This window comes from Spinacia oleracea, chromosome 3 (assembly GCF_020520425.1).
Source record: "Spinacia oleracea cultivar Varoflay chromosome 3, BTI_SOV_V1, whole genome shotgun sequence".
NCBI classification, from domain to species: Eukaryota; Viridiplantae; Streptophyta; class Magnoliopsida; order Caryophyllales; family Amaranthaceae; genus Spinacia; species Spinacia oleracea.
Genome location: NC_079489.1, coordinates 154,795,022 through 154,813,324, shown reverse-complemented (window position 1 = coordinate 154,813,324; position 18,303 = coordinate 154,795,022). Strand labels below are relative to the sequence as shown.

The 18,303-nt window shown below is 33.5% G+C and overlaps 2 long non-coding RNA genes across 3 annotated transcripts; both read right to left on the bottom strand.

Annotated features, from left to right (window-relative positions):
* Positions 1–2,017: 2,017 nt before the first annotated feature.
* On the bottom strand, positions 2,018–10,514 carry LOC110779475 (uncharacterized). Of its 2 annotated transcripts, none has more exons than XR_008931282.1 (8): positions 10,116–10,514; positions 9,504–9,579; positions 9,128–9,249; positions 7,997–8,068; positions 7,802–7,877; positions 7,474–7,593; positions 6,112–6,257; positions 2,018–2,239 (listed from the first exon to the last, which is right to left on the bottom strand). It is a non-coding gene; the product is annotated as an uncharacterized lncRNA (long non-coding RNA). The 2 variants fall into 2 exon arrangements; XR_008931283.1 differs by having other exon boundaries at positions 10,162–10,514.
* Positions 10,515–12,175: 1,661 nt separating this feature from the next.
* Positions 12,176–15,721, bottom strand: LOC110779072 (uncharacterized). The gene is made up of 4 exons (XR_008930120.1): positions 15,648–15,721; positions 15,490–15,560; positions 15,327–15,394; positions 12,176–12,569 (listed from the first exon to the last, which is right to left on the bottom strand). It is a non-coding gene; the product is annotated as an uncharacterized lncRNA (long non-coding RNA).
* Between the last annotated feature and the right edge of the window lie 2,582 nt (positions 15,722–18,303).

Below are 18,303 nucleotides of genomic sequence, written 5' to 3'. Positions count from 1 at the left end.
TGAAAACTTACTTGCCATGATAAATGACTTAGCGTGCCTGTGTAGTTGACGAACTTAACGGATATTTTTCATTATATAGAATAAAAGTATTTAGGTCAAATATTGAGCTCAAGAAAAATCTAAAACTTTTTGTTATTCAATGTAGCAACCGGGGCATCGCCCGGGTCATACACTAGTTGATGTATTAAGAATAATATTGTCAACATAAATTTCATAGCATCGATCACCTCTATATATTGATCTAACCGAGTTGTAACGCGTTACTACCTTCATTTCATTAAGATCTCATTTACTATTTTGCACAAATATTAAGACAAAAGTAAGAGAAAAAATATTAAAAGGCGGGTGAATATAATAAAATATGGATAAAATAAAATAAAGACTGTAAAACGTTGAGTGGGTACACTACAAGAAATTGTACCATTAATGATGGGAAATCCCGTTGCTAAAGGCCAATAATCGTTGACTAACGACGGGATTTCATGTCGCGTACCCGTCATAAATGGGCGCCGTCATTAATGAAAAATCTCGTCGTAAAAGACATTTATGACGGTTGTTTCTGTTTTTGTTTGGTTGTTAGCCCCGTCGCAAAAGGCTTTTGCGATGAGATTTTTGACCCGTCATGTTATGTTGTCATTAAAAATATAAATTCTTGTAGTGGTATAACTGTATAAGTAAAAAAAAAAAAATGTTAGAGAAAATGAGTAAAAAGCTGTAAATATTATGGGGTAAGAAGGATAAGATTCTTAATTTTCATGTCCAAAGTTAGTATAAACCTCAATGTAAAAAATATTATAAAACATACTAAAACGAAAAAGGTGAAGATTATTATAAAACAGAAGTAGTATTCGGTAATTAAGAGAGGTTGAGTGAAAAATCTTCTAACTTTTATTTAACAGAACTCGGTAGTACACTAATACATAAATACAAAAGATATGACTTAAGGTATGACATAAATACATATATAAATACAAATGGTGAATGGTAGTTGTTCTCTTATGGATAAGTTATGGATGGTTTGCTAAAGGGTCTTAATTAAATTTTGTCTCAACTTTTAAGGTTAGCATCTTAAAACGGTCTTCGTACGTAAATAACTTATTCAACCGGTTAATATAGGCATAAAAATTTGGTCATGCCACTTCATGCCTTATACATACATATAAAAATATCGTTCCCTCACGGACATAGTCCACTCAAGTCATTGGTGTCGTTAGATAACTGGTGAGTTGTATAGATGGAAGAATAAATGTTCTTAATGTTTGTGTGGAACACATACGTGAATGTGAAGGGATGACCTACCTCTATGAAAAACTGTGTGAATGTCTTAATAGAGCATTCACTATAATTCTAAGGTATTCGGGGCCATGTACGAAAGATCATGTCGTTTGTGGATTTTTTTTTTTTTTTTTTTTTTTGTGAATGAGCCACAAGGGCAATATAAGTTATAAATAGGGGCAGGAGAATTCGAACTTGAGACCTATTGTACACAGACCCTCAGTCTTAACCACAAGGCCAATACGTCGTCATTGGTTGTTGATTTCATTGAGTGACTATGTAACACTAGAGGAAAAAACATCATAAGTTGCCCTTAAAATAGGCTTATAAGTTGCCCTTCATAAGTGCCACCTATGGGGGGGTCACTTTTGTAAAATTATCAAAAGTTGTCCTTAACAAGGGCAACTTATAAGCTTATAAGTTGCCCTTGTTTGCAACAAGGGCAACTTATATAAGTTGCCCTTGTTGCAAACAAGGGTAACTTATAAGCTTCACATAAGTTGCCCTTGTTGCAAACAAGGGTAACTTATAAGCTTCACATAAGTTGCTCTTGTTTGCAACAAGGGCAACTTATAAGCTTCACATAAGTTGCTCTTGTTGCAAACAAGGGCAACTTTTGAGTTTTTTTTCTTAAAAAAAAAAAAAAATCTGCAATATAATTTCTGATTTTGCAATATAAAATTATGCATTATAATTTATAGAATACTGTTTCATCAAACATCAACTTGACATTCCTCAAAAATGATATAAATTTCAAGTTTCCAATAATATTACCGAATTAATTCAAATGTAATTAAATAAATCGATAAATAACAAAATAATGTAAGAGTCACGGATAACTACAAGCCTGCTCTATTTATTACACTGAGGGTAGTTCACAATCGTTGAAGTAAGTAGCCCACTTGTCTCGAACTTCATCCAACTCCTCTTTGGTAAAGGGTCCTTCCTTTGGAGTTTTGAAAACCTTTAAAAGAACAACGTACATGCAAACCAATAAATTAAATTAAGTTTCATATGCGAAAACAAATATTATATTCGTCGCGAAAACAACTTTCTGAGTGTACTAAGATTCATTTCAAGTTCTTTATGCACATCTAAGGCTCATTTGGCTCGATATAGATCATAATTGGCCAAAAATGTCATTTTCGATCCTAAATATCAACAAATGAACCTAAGGACACTTTATAAATCTTTTTCATGATTCATATGATTAGTTATATGTTTATAAGATTCATTTCAAGTTCGTTATTCACGCCTATGAGTCATTTGGGTCGATATAGGTCATTTATGGCCAAAAATGACATTTTGAACCCAACTACCAACAAACGAACCTCTTTCCACATTCTAACCCTTTTTCATGATTTATATGATTAGTCAGATGATTATAATACTCATTTCAAATTCGTTATGCACGCCTATTGGTCATTTGTGTCGATATAGGTCATTTATGGCCAAAAATGGTATTTTCGATCCCAACTACCAACAAAAGAACTTACATCCACATTCTAAACCTTTTTCATGATTTAGATGATTAGTTATATGATTATAAGACTCATTTCAAGTTCGTTATGCACGCCGATGGTTCATTTGGGCCGATATAGGTCATTTATGGCCAAAAATGGCATTTTCGATCCCAACTACCAACAAACGAACTTATATTCAAATTATAAACCTTTTTAATGATTCATATGATTAGTTATATGTTTATGAAACTCATTTCAAGTTCGTTATGCACGCCTAAGGGTCATTTGGGTCGATATAGGTCATTTATGGCCAAAAATGGCATTTTCGACTCAACTACCAACAAACGAACGTATTTCCATATTCTAAACGTTTTTCATGATTCATATGATTAGTTATATTATTATAAGACTCATTTCATGTTCTTTATGAACGTCTATGGGTCATTTGGTTCGATATAGGTCATTTTTGGCAAAAAATGGCATTTTCGATCCCAACTACCAACAAACAAACCTATTTCTAAATTCTAAACATTTTTCATGATTCATATGATTTGTTATATGTTTATGAAACTCATTTCAAGTTCGTTATGCACGCCTATTGGTCATTTGGGTCGATATAGGTCATTTATGGCCAAAAATGGCATTTTCGATCCCAACTACCAACAAACGAACTTATATCCACATTATAAACATATTTCATGATTTATATGATTATTTATATGACTATAATACTCATTTCAAGTTCGTTATGCACACCAATGGGTCATTTGGGTCGATATAGGTCATTTATGGTCAAAAATGGCATTTTAGATCTCAATTACCAACAAACGAACCTATTTCCATATTCTAAACGTTTTTCATGATTCATATAATTAGTTATATGATTATAAGATCGACTCATTTCAAGTTTGTTATGCACGCCTATAGGTCAATTGGGCTGATATAGGTCGTTTATGGCCAATAATGGCATTTTCGATCCCAACTACAAACAAACGAACCTATATCCATATTCTAAACCTTTTTCATGATTCATATGATTAGTTATATGTTTATAAGACTCATTTCAAGTTCGTTTCGCACGCCTATGTGTCATTTGGGTCGATATAGGTCATTTATGGCCAAAAATGGCATTTTCGATTCCAACTACAAACAAACGAACCTATTTCCATATTCTAAACGTTTTTCATGATTCATATGATTAGGTATGTGATTATAAGACTCATTTCAAGTTCGTTATGCACGCCTATGGGTCATTTCGGTCGATATAGGTCATTTATGGCCAAAAATGGCATTTTCGATCCTAACTACCAACAAACGAACCTATTTCCATATTCTAAACCTTTTTAATGATTCATATGATTAATTATATGATAATAAGACTCATTTCAAGTTCGTTATGTACGCCTATGGTTCATTTGGATCGATATAGGTCATTTATGGCCAAAAATGGCATTTTTTCGATCCCAACTATCAACAAACGAACTTATATTCAAATTCTAAACCTTTTTCATGATTCATATGATTAGTTATATGATTATGAAACTCATTTCAAGTTCGTTATGCACGCCTATGGTTCATTTGGGTCGATATAGGTCATTTATGGCCAAAAATGGCATTTTCGATACCAACTATCAACAAACGAACTTATATTCAAATTCTAAACCTTTTTCATGATTCATATGATTAATTTTATGATAATAAGACTCATTTCAAGTTCGTTATGCACGCCTATTGTTCATTTGGGTCGGTATAGGTCATTTATGGCCAAAAATGGCATTTTCGATCCCAACTACCAACAAACGAACCTATTTCCACATTCTAAACCCTTTTCATGATTCATATGATTAGTTATATGATTATAAGACTCATTTCAAGTTCGTTATGCACGCTTATGTGTCATTTGGGTCGATATAGGTCATTTATGGCCAAAAATGACATTTTCGATCCCAACTACCAACAAACGAACCTATATCCACATTATAAATATTTTTCATGATTCATATGATTAATTATATGTTTATAAGACTCATTTCAAATTCTTTATGTACGCCTATGGATCATTTGGGTCGATATAGGTCATTTATGGCCAAAAATGGCATTTTCGATCCCAACTACCAACAAACAAACCTATTTTGATATTCTAAACGTTTTTCATGATTCATATGATTAGTTATATGATTATAAGACTCATTTCAAGTTCGTTATGAACGCCTATGGTTCATTTGGGTCGATATAAGTCATTTATGGCCAAAAATGGCATTTTCGATCCCAACTATCAACAAACGTACTTATTATTGAAATTCTAAACCTTTTTAATGATTCATATGATTAGTTATATGTTTATGAAACTCATTTCAAGTTCTTTATGCATGCCTAAGGGTCATTTGGGTCGATATAGGTCATTTATGGCCAAAAATGGCATTTTCGATCCCAACTACCAACAAACGAACTTATTTCCATATTCTTAACGTTTTTCATGATTCATATGATTAGTTATATGTTTATGAAACTCATTTCAAGTTCTTTATGCACAGCTAAGGCTCATTTGGCTCTATATAGGTCATATTTGGCCAAAAATGGCATTTTCGATCCCAAATATCAACAAATGAACCTAAAGACACTTTCTAAATCTTTTTTATGTTTGATATGCTTAGTTAGAAGTTACTTAGATTCATTTCAAGTTCTTTATGCACATCTAAGGCTCATTTGGGACGATATAGGTCATATTTGGCCCAAAATGGCATTTTCGATCCCAAATATCAACAAATAAACCTAAGGACACTTTCTAAACCTTTTTTATGTTTGATATGCTTAGTTAGAGGTTACTAAGATTCATTTCAAGTTCTTTATGCACATCTAAGGCTCATTTGGCTCGATATAGGTACATATGACCTATAATGACCAAAACGAGCCTTAGATGTGCATAAATTTACCAAAGTAGATGAGAATGAGGATTGGCAACGTAATACTAAGTGAATTAAACATGAAAAGCGTTTAGAATTCCTATTTTGGTTTGTCAATTGAGACTTGGGAGCGAAAACCACTATTTTAGTCAAAATATGACATATCGTGTATGTGAAAATATGATCTCGGTTTTCTGTAACCTATAGAAAGTCAGTTTTAGAAGTATTGGGATTTTATTTTGAATATTTGACTGATTTTGTGTATGGCTATGATGAAATTTAAATAAATAAATAAGAAATTGTAGCTAAAATGTGTTTTTGAAAGTTAAATAAATTGTCCACCAACTTTAATCTTTACATATTCTTAGCAGCTAGCTCAAAGTAGCCAAAAAAAGGGTTTGAAAGTCTATGGGCAAATATAAATCATAGAAAATCAATGACAAACCCACATAGACATACAGAATACACACCTTTAGATTTAAAGCGTTCATTTCCTCGCTGCGAACCACAAGACAAAAACTCATGTTTGTTCCATGCTCTCTTTTCCTATCTTTCCTCCCATAACTAGTATCCACGTTTCACAATTTGATTATTATTCACGGTACCTAGGGTGTTCCTGCATCAAGTAAAAGATACAAAATGTGGCGGTTAGAACATTCACACAAGTGCAGCAACCAGGAAAAAAAATACAGCAGCAACAACAACAATAATCAAGCAGCAGCAGCAACAACAACAATAATAATCAAGCAGCAACAACAATAATAATCCAGCAGCCAGCAACATTGCACTAGTGCATCAGCAGGGTAGTAGCAGATCAGTCAGCAGTAGATCAGATCATGCAGATCAGTCAGCAACAGATCATGCAGATCATTCAGATCAGATCATGCAAATCAATCAGCAACAGATCATGCAGATCATTCAGCAACAGATCATTCAGCGCAGATCAGTCAGCACAGATCAGTGCAAATCAGCCTTAGATCACCCATAAATTAAAAAATAAAAAATTGTCGTACCATACAACCCACCCGCACAATCACTCCATGGAAAAGATAACTATAACATTTTTGCCAAAACGCCTAGCTAGCAGATAAGTTGGATGTAAACTAACAAGTTTTGTTACAAGAACATAAATGAAATTAATACATACACAATTACTAATAATCTACATAATTCTAATGAACCGCAGTACGAGTACATGTTTTTACAGCAATAAGGTCTAAAGTCCATAACCTAGGAAAACAGTGCAACAACTACTAAACCAGTAAAGCACTTCCAATCAACCAAAATTGTACTACTAGCTCCAAATATAACAGCAAATCCAAGCTCAATATAAATCAAACCATAACTAATAGCAAGCAGCAACAAGTCTTCAAGTACTCATCCTCAAATCCAAAACTTTTATCATATAATAGTGATCACTGAGAAACTCTTTTTTATCTATCATCAATAGCCAAATTTAAAAAATATGTGTCTGGTATGATGACTGTCCACCAAACCTCTTACCCCTTGTTCTGATGGATAAGAGAGTTTGATTGAATGTTATCCTCATATTTTACCCGTCAAAAAAGAAATTATGTAACAAATTGGAAACAATTGAGCATTAGTGCCTCCGAAGTCCCATAAGACAATAACCTATACTAAATAATCATAACCGCCTATTCAAATCCCACATCTAAATAGCAAACAACACCAACTAACGAAACCAAATTCCAATCATCAGTTCCAAATGCCATGAAAATCAAACATCAAGTAGCAACCACAATAAATCAAACAATTCAGATTTAAGCATTAATACATTATCCTGGAAAAGTTGCAGATTAAGATTGAATTACCGTAGAGAAAACGCCATCAGGCCAATTCCCAAAACCTCTATTTCTGGACAATCAGCTTCCCTTCCTGCTACTCCACATTAGACCCGGTGACAGACCCGTCAAAAATACTACCGCCTTACCCTTCACCATAAACGCAATAATGTCAAAAATGCTACTCCACATCAGTAATGTCTTTTATTAATTAAAGAACAAGGTCAAACAAAGGATATAGCAAAAATTAACAAAAAAACCCATGAAGAATACACATAAAGAGTGGCACAGAAAGAATACACACATAAAGAATGGCCCGAAAGAAAAGGGTGGGGGGGGGGTGAAAAAGCAACAGAACCTTTGAGATGAACCAAACATATATGTATCTGTTATGTTGTTGAAGGCCAGATTGAACACCTTCAAATTCTTAAGTCCTGTAAATTAAGCAGTAATCAAGATTTCAAGCTTAAGGGGTAACATAAAAATGCAGCAACATATAGAGAAAATTAGAGAGCAGTTCCATTTTCAATTCAGAGAGCTCAATAGAACTAACCAGAGAGCTTATCAAAAACATGATCAAACAGGCCACATCTGCTAAGGTTCAAATATGACAGAGCCACAAGAGCTGCATCAACGCAAATGAAAAAATCGCTTCAGACTATGGTATTTCTTGGGTAAATGATTTACCATAGAATCTGAAATAATAAATGTTTAATATAATATGATAGCCCAAGACTTCCCCTTCTATAAATAAAACAAATAGCAAATTTCAATAAAAAAATTATAAGATGTAGAGAACTTTTTCTTTACCCTTCCCATCTCATCACTGTTGAAGTGTAAGCCTCTAGGATTCACAGATAGTAGCCATGAGGCTCATGATTATGCTAACCCCAATATATATGCTTAAACTAGGTAGAAGTTAGAAGGTTGGATGCCATAAATAGTGTTGTCAGGACTCATAAAGACACTGTGTCGGAGGAACAGGGAAGAACTAATAGTCCAAAAGCAACAAATATCACTATGCCAACAGTTCTGACAACATACTATTTCTCGGGTACCACTGGAGGAAATTAATCTTGAGTTACACTAACAAGATAATGAGGATTTCAACCAATCAACAACAAATGTAAATTCAACGTGCAAATCGAGCAATAATTGTTGAATGTGTGATCTCACTCAAGAACTCAAAAACCACCTAGTCACGTGCAAATCGTGTGTGTTCCTAGAAAAAGCCTCTAGGTATAGACCCTATTTTTCTAGTTTCTATACTTCACAATCGAGAACTCCGATGGAAATGAGCTAGGGTTATCAGAGGAGAAACACCAAAACAAGGCGATAATGGGTCAAACATTACTGGTCTCTGCACTTGATCTAAAAGTTCTTGTTTAGTTCTCAGCTCCATCAAACTTTTCTTGAAAAGACATTCTCAACTACCAAAATAAGTTAATTTTTTGTTGTTAATTAACTTATACTCCTACTTGATGCAAATAAGCAAGTTGGGTGATTCCATGTTGTTCAAAATTTCGGATTATCCAACAAGAAGAAACACCTACTATGTTAAACACGTTAAAGTAATGTCTATATCTTGATATTGTGTACAAATTAAATCATCTCAAGCAAGTTTAAAAGAAGAAGAAAAAAAACACATTAAGCTTCTAATCCCTAATACTAAACTAGTACTCACCCCGAGCTCGTTGCATTATTGTATTTAATTGCTACTTTAATAGCTCCTAATCAGGATTCCTTGGTCTCCTTTAAGAGCTTTTCCTGTAGTTATTGCTCATATCCTCTAGAAGCAGCAAGCTCCTACCCAGCAAACAGAAACAAGATAGCAATTCACATTGAAAAATCAAAAGAAATCCAAATTGATGAAACTTACAATTCTCTAAGCGAGAGAAATTTAAGGAAAACTAAAAGAGGAATCAATAATAATTTAGACCCAAATCTGACAGGTACTCGTATATATTAGCGAAATTCCCCATGTTACCCAAATTTAACTTCCAACAAATCGAACTTTGAGCGAAAATAAGTTCCCAGAGTAATTTAAATTGAAAACTTACCTCATACAAGTTGATATTCTGAATAATATTTAGGGAGAGATTGAAGAATGTGTTTTATCAGCACCAATATCACTTCCTGGAAATATAACAAAGAAGAATTCAGATCAGATGACAAACTTCAAAGCAATTCAAATAGAAAAATAAAAAAGAAACTGCCAACAAATTATCAGCAAAATTCGATTAAGATCAATTTAAAGTGCAAACAATTATTAAAATTGCAATTGATACTCGAAAAAGCAAATCTTGAGAGAAATTCATACCGAAATTTTACCAAAGAGATTCATATGGGGAAAACTCATACAAGCACCACATTGTAACAAAACTGAATAACATCAGCAAATTAAGCAAAACTCAAAAAAATCGATCTAAATAACATCAAAAACCAAAAATCAAACCCTAAAATGACCCGAATTAGTTTAACATAGGTTTTTCCCAATTTCATGAAGAAGGATTTCCTCAGTTGTAGATTTTTATTTTAAATTGCATTTTGTAAATTAATAGAACCAACTAAATTTTCATCAAATTAACAACTAAAACGAAGAACAATAAATCACCAACAATTCAGCAATTAAATAAGCGAATCTTCTTAAGTATTCAACGAGTTACATAAACCTTAAAAATTGACACGGGTATTCAATTTTCACTTTCGAAATCCCACCAACAAAGTGCGAGACCGTCGATGAAAATCGATTATTGAAGCAGCAGCAACAATGGCGGCAGTTGAGGAAAGCAAAGGCGACGGACTGAAGAAATTGGAATATCTCTCCCTCGTTTCAAAGGTATGCTCCGAACTTGAAACTCATAGTCGGAGTCGGCGACAAAGTACTCGCCGAATTCATCACTAACCTCAGCCATAAGTGCGAGACGGTCGATGAATTCGACGCCGATTTGAAGAAAAACGGTGCAGAAGAAGAGTAGTCCGCGGGAGCAGCAAGAACAAAGGGGAGCACGAGCACCAGCAACAAAGGGGAAGCAGCGAGAAACTCAAAAGATGCGCTTCCCAGGAATTAGGAGGGAAGAGTTTTATTTATTTATTTTTGTTTTAATTTTTTTCACTCAAAGGATGCCCTTATTAAATAAGGGCAACTTTTAACTAGATTTTAGCCCGTGCGATGCACGGATTCTATTAAATTGTATTAGATTAGTTTTTGATTTTGCATTGAATTTCATTTTAGATTTATTTTTTTTAATTATGAGAGTGTTTGTTTTTGGATGAAATTGTATATGCGTAAATTAATAATTAATTAATTAATATATCTACGTGGCACTTAATCAACACCTACACGGGTCGTGCAGAGCTGATGATGCCCGTGCAGATTATGAGGACAACCCTACTTTTAGGCACATGTTCCCTTAGTATAAGTAGAAGGCTACCCTTAAGTCCACAGGTGTGTACTGTGTGTTAGGGTTTATATTTCAGTCATTTTGATTTCTTGCTTAGTAACACACTCTCACCACTTTATTGCTTCCTAGTTTAGTTAATTATCGTTATTTGTCTTTTAATTGCACATTTGGGAACAAGATCTCCCATTTCAATTCAAGTAATTTCTTTAATTTTCATGTTTAGTTTCTTTATAGCTTTTATGCCCTTGCTTTAGTTTTAATTTCTGAATTTGTAGTTCATAATTCATGGTTGAGTTTCTTTACCCAAATTGGTATGTTGTTGGTGTTCATCCCAAAGTTCATCTCTTAGGTTGAGTTTCTTTACTCAACATAGAAAATCATTTTTTCATGTATGGTTTGCTTAGATCTTCTAGGTTTGAGTGCTACCATGTGTGAGTAGTTTACTTAGACCTAGGGGTTGGGTGAACCCTAGTAGAATTATGTCATGATTTCTCTCTCTCCTTTTGTATGTAAATTTGGTGTTTGTTGGACTGTTGTTGTGGGATTATGTCTTTGCTTGAGATGGGTGAATGAGCATGCTAAATGGACTTAGGTTGGTCTTGCTTTCTTGTTGCCTTGTTCCAAACCCCAAGGAAAAGTTGTAATTCATGTGATACAATTTTTCTCCTAGATAGGCATTGAGCACAAAGTCGTTGACACTGGAAGCGCTCCATTGACACGGGAAAGCGCATGTTCTTCGTGTCGAGCCTAGGAGCGTGATTATAGTGGGTGTTGAGCCTCATTTCTATTTACCTAGTTGTAACCGTGACCATGGGGAACCTAGGTAGGAAATCGGAAACACAACGTTAGACTCTTGAACCACACCATGACCGTGGGTGGGAATGGTTTGTTGTAGCGTACATGCTCCCTATACTAACTTGTAATTCGCCAATTGTTCATGCTTAAGTAAAGTAGAGAGACCTTGACTTGCCATAGATATACTAGGTGGAATTCCTCTTCCCTAGTCCTATCCATTTATATTGATTACCCTGTTTGTACAATTAGTGACAAGTTGTGCAAACAACCCAACCATTGATTGTTGTTTTATAGTAAAGTGTGCTAGTGAGTACTACATGTGTCTCGCTAGTATAGAAAACGCTTAATCCCGGAGATTTTGACTCCTTACTTACCCCTTATCTACTATACTTTGTGTAGTGTTATAGGATTGAGTCAAGTGGATTAAAATTGTATTACTTCGGTGTGTTCCCATGATAACGACTAGTGGGAGTTGCATCAACTAGCATTTAAGTATCAAACCTTTCATGTATTGCTCATATTTCAACATCTCATATAAGTCGTGTGTGGATTATATTTTGGTATGAATGAGCCACAAGAGCAATATAAATTACAAATGGGAGCAGGGAAATTCTAAGCTGAAACCTATTGTACACAGACCCTCAGTCTTAACCACTAGGACAATTGGCCAAGACATCATTTGTAACAGCCCACACTTTTGAGCTGCTTATTTATAATTACTTATTTCTCACTAATTACACTTAGAATCCAATTTACAAAATAAAACCTGAATTATCCCTTATAATCAAATATAAATACACAAGAGATCTTAACCTATCATAATCTTTGATGGCCTCAAAACATTTCAGCAAAATTATTCCTTCCTCAATCACATCTGTAATCCACATCCGAGCTTACACAATACCTGCAAAATTACTAAAAAGGACTCTGTCCCCACCAGGACAGGTTCAAAGAACAAAGTCAGGGAAATCGAGTACACATTGCCCAACCTGAAACTCATTTTAGTGGCTTAAAAATATAATTTCGTGATTTATTTATTTTTAAAGATAAAACCGATTCAATATGAATCAAATCATATTCAAATTAAACTCAGTAATCAAATTGCAACACTACAAGAATTTATATCTTTAACGACAACCTAATTACGACGGGTCAAAAATTTCGTCGTAAAAGCCTTTTGCGACGGGGCTAACAACCAAACAATGACGGGAATAACCGTCGTAAATGTCTTTTACGACGGGTTTACGACGGATTTACGACGGGATTTCTATTAACGACGGCCCCCTTTTATGACGGGTTCGCGACAGGAAATCCCGTCGTTAATCAACGATTATTGGCCTTTCGCGACGGGATTTCCCGTCGTTAATAGTACAATTTTTTGTAGTGCAATAATTTAAAGCACATGAAACATTGAACACAACTTTGATGTTTATAGTTGATAAATAAATCAAGCAAAGGTTGCACTTAGTCACCAAGTGTTTTCCAAAGATCGTACGATTTATATTTTCAGAAGTTTTCAAATCCATTTTTCAATATAACTAATCTCATATGCTTTGAGAATGAATCCATCACATATTCTCAACTCGTATCTCAAGTCTACACGAGCTTAAACAATTAACACGACATAACCAAGACTAATTCTTCACTTCCCAATATAATATGAAGAAAACCTTCATGTTGAGGCTCACATCCAAATCACACATGTATATTCCTTTTTGGAACAACGAACTCAAATACAGATTGCTCACGATAATTCATTTTGGAAATAATATCAAATAGTAATATATAAAATGTATTTCTTAGAAATCCTTGATAATCCAAAGCTTGCACAAAAGAAAAGATTTTAGAGATATTTGCTTTTTCTAGCAAATCATTTACATTTCAAATCACACACATTGACAAGCTAAACAATAATTGTTACTTCTAGCATAATCAAACACATTTTATCTTTTAAACATATATAAAAATCGGGGAAGAGAACACGAATAGAGATGGGTTGAAGAACCACTGTCTCTAAACTTTTAGGGGTCGTCACCCACCTTTTCACACATGCTTGCAAGACTTTTAGGACATGTCCCCACACAGATGTACATATGTACAATTACACAGATGCACAGATGTGCATTTACACAGATCACACACAAATACACAAGTGTTGTTCATGGCCGTTGTTAATGGCTTCTTCCCCACTAAAACACATTTTAAAACTCATTTAACAAATTTAAGAAATATATAAATATAATTCTTCAAAGGCTTGTATCACAAACCAAGTCACATCTGAATTAAACACAATTAAACACAGTTGAAAATATTGTCACAATGATACTTATTCAATTTGACAAATCCATTCAAAAGATTTGCTTAAAGATCATAATAGCTTATCCAAAGATTTTCACAAACTTTGTATACATAAATCTTGAAAACAAGATAACCTAAGCACCTATATGTCATTCGGTTCGCTTGAAAGCACTCGCATATAGTTAAAATCCAAGATATAGCCGAAATCCTTAAGCTTGTCAGGAATTATACTCACGAATACAAAGTAGTAAACTCAATATTAATATATTGATATATACTCGGTCCCAAAAATGCAAATATTAAGTTTGTAGCACAAAGATCACCATTTCAAATTACTCAAACCTTTAGTCACAATAGTATAATAAACTCAAACCCTTATTATACTATGAAACTTTCATAACTCCAAGTATAATAACCCAAAATCTTCCTTATAAGTAACTCCAGATGCATATAGGTTATACCCAAGTTAGCTTAATAGCTCAATTAGGACTAGTCAACTTAATTTTATCTTGATCGTACGTGGTTACATACCCAACACTATAATTTAGATCTTAAAAATAATTCTCATTCAAATATAGTATAAAACGATGTATAAATACACAATCTAATCGTATCAAAATATACATAGTTTATATTATATCACACTAAAAAAAAAAAATTTGATCTTAATCATTCAATACGAACATACTCTTTACAGGAAATTATATTGACTCTTCCAATTAAATAAATTCTTAATCAAAAGTTTGAAATATAGAATATATTAACATAGTTAATAGATCTTCAAAACTCGATAACGAATAGACAATAGATATTATCTTGGAAAACAACATAATATAATGGGTTGCTCAAAATTAGACTTTTTACAAGATCAAATAGCTTATTTTCTTCTTTTGGTTACCAAAATTGATAAATTTAATCATAAAACTCATTTCAAAAAGCTTATATCATAATTACATCACGAGTTATAAATAAATAAATCAAGAAATAGCAGTGGTTATCTTCATATTTCATTGAAATCTCGTTTCTCAAATAATTGCTGTCAAAATTCACAAATTCTTTTCAAAACAAGAGCTTGAAATTTAAGATTTTTAGTTTAAGCGAAAACGAGCAATTCCCGAGGTTTTTGTGTAAATTTAAATCCTTTCTATTCAAAACTAATTAAACCCTAAGGAAACAGGTCAATACATGAATATCTTGACTACAAAAGGTTACACCCAAAGTTCTATAATTCAACTGATTCAGTTTTTAAAAGAAAATCACACAAGGAAACTTTGCAATTGAAAAGAACAATATTTAATTCACACAATTCGTTTCACCTAAAAATCATCCATAAATATCAAATAGCATAGCTTTTAAAAAGAAGCTTATGATGGTTGTTTTGTGTACCTTAATTGTGGGGTGATATCTCCTCAACTATGGCTCACGAATCAGAGATTTCTTCACTAACACTTTCCCTTAATTCAATACCAACATAATATGAGAATTTGACAAGAAAAATCCCAAGAATAAGGTACTAATTCAACCCAAGTTACAGCCCTAGCAGATTTACCTTAGCTGGTGGGTTTGGCTTCGGTTGGCTTGGTTTCCCTTGGTTTTTCCACAAACGATTGCTTACCCAATCTGCACAAATAGGTAAAGAACAATTTCCTAAAGTTTCATGCAAAAATTCAGAAGGAAAAGGGACGAAAATTGGAGGTGAAACCTCACCTGGAACACGCCAGAACTGGCGAGACAGAAGGAGAGGAGGGAAGAGCTCTGGGCAGAGGGTTTCTGGACTTTTCTGGGGTGGAGAAAACTATGAGAGGTTTCTCTATATTTATAGGAAGGGTGGGTGTAGGTAGTTTTGTAATTTCTCATTCTTAGGGGGGTCAATTTGGTCATTTCCCAAGGTGGGTCTGCTGCAGAATACTGCTGGAAGTATCTATGTTTAAGCTTTACTTAATGGGTGATTAGGAGGTTAGAATACCTTGATTAATACCCTAATATGTCACATGTATTCCCCAAATAGTTCCCATTAAAATTAATTTCATTAATTAGGTGCTTGAATGTGTTTTTCGGGAATTACCGTATTACCCCAAATGTCAATATCAGAGTTCCCAATATTGTTTTCAATTCTTCAATTCTCATAAAATATTCTATCTAAATTTTCTTATGACATTTCCTTATCAATTATATGTAGTTTATGACTTAAAAATTAATTCACTGCTTCATAACACATGTCACAAAACACATACACATAGTCTATAGTTCACATAGTCGTTTGATAATTATCACACTTATCTTAACGAAAATCAAATTTATTCATCGGATTAATGGCCAAATCCCGTTTTAATCACATATTTGTGCTATTAAAAAAAAGAGCTATTATATCATTGGTTGTGGATTTCATTGAGTGACTATGTAATTTGTCTTCTATGAAATGTCATGTATATCGCGGAATTGCTCAAGCTCTTAATGTAAGGTGCGGCCATGTTGTCGGATCACTTCTATATATAATATAGGAGCTCGATCCTTTGGGCGCTCCCTAGATCGACCGTTGAACACTCGATCAACTACATTATGTGTTAGTTCAATCTTTTGGAGACTAGCATTTAAGTATCAAACCTTTAATTTATTGCTCAGATTTCTACATCTCATATCAGTATGTATTAGTGGGGGATTGTTGGAAATAATATTGCATTAATAGGTTTTCGAGTTAGACCCAATCGGATTAGATGGCCCAGTGGATTGGTAGAACTTGAAGCGACTTTGTTTTGTTTCCTTATCTCATGAAACATATAAATACCCTCCCTTTATTCTTTACCGGAGCATTCTATTGTTAAAATTTATTGAGAGACAAACACCCCCCCTCCCAAAAACACAAACCATGATATCTCCATTCGAGATTTGAGCAGTTCTTGAGCAATCTCAACCTTTGAGTACGGGGTATATTCGAGTATTGTTCTAACCCTGGGGTCGTTTGTAACTATAAACTTGCAGAGGAAGTATAAATCAATATCTGATATGTATTTCACAAATACATATCACCCACTAAACGACAAAATAGGGATAAGACAAACGTTAAAGGACAAAATCATTTTTCTTTGAAATTGGCATCCGTTTTTGTAAATTGGCATTGGTTTTTGAAAAATGGCACCCATTTTTCCAAAATGGCATATGTTCTTTGAAAAATGGCATATGCTTTCATTTTTGTCTTATCTCTATTTTGTCGTTTAGTGGGGTGATATGTATCTTGAAATACATATCAGATATTGGCCTCTTCGCCCTCAAACTTGTATCAAGAGGGTGACAAATTCGCTTCTGTGATAGTGACCTTCATACCACGATGCAATTCACGTTATTCTTATGAAATCTACAATTAAGTAATATCCCCTACTTATCTATGAAACATTCTCCATAACGCATGCAAAGCGTCATGCATTCATGCATAGCCTAGCTTTAGGTGATTTGAATCTTGAGGAGTCCAACAAATGAATTATGTCCAAGAGATAAAGAGATAGTGGCCCAATCTCTATCAAATTGCAAGTCCGTCTAATGAACTTAATTCATGGTTGGGAACTTCCCATTTGACTTGTTTTTTCTAGAGTAATATTTAATATATTGTGTATCTACTTTTCTTGTCTTATTTAGTTATTAGTGCCTTAAGTCGAACGGAACAGCGTAAAGTGGCCCAATATGAGCACTCACAAAGTCACAAAATTGGGTGTGCAAAATAAGTGGCTATCCGGTTTCGGAATCAGAACCGGTTTTAAATCAAAATCGGTTAGAAATCGCCGATTTAAAATCGAAAACGGTATTGAACCTTCGGTTTCGAAAACTGTTGTAGGTGATTCCGATTAACGAAATTAAGAACCGGTTTAAATCGATCTATGTTTTGGTTCTCAAGCTTTAGGAATCAAAAGTGGTTGGTTACCTGGTTATCCAAATTTGATCACGAGTTTTGTTTTTTAACTAAAATTAGGCACTAAAATTATCTTAAAGTAATAATGTTAATAATGACCAGAAAAGTGTTAATATAGACCCAAAAAAAAAACCCAAAAAAAAAAATAAAAAAAATTGAGCTATTTATGTAAAAGTTCTTACAAGTAGTGTACAATTTATGTAAAAGTTATCTATCTTTTAATGATATTTTTTTTCGTTTTAACAAAAAATATTTCTTCAAAATCACTAATAATTTATAAAATTAATCAACTCTTTTTAAATGTTTATCTATCAACTTTTTTTTATATAATACAAAGTTAACCAAAACATATTAAAAATTAAAAAAAAAAAAAAAAGGATAAAAGTTAAAGTGCAATACTTGTGCGGACAAAACTTTTTGTTGAATAAATTTGGCCCTATGAAACTTTTCAAAAACTATATT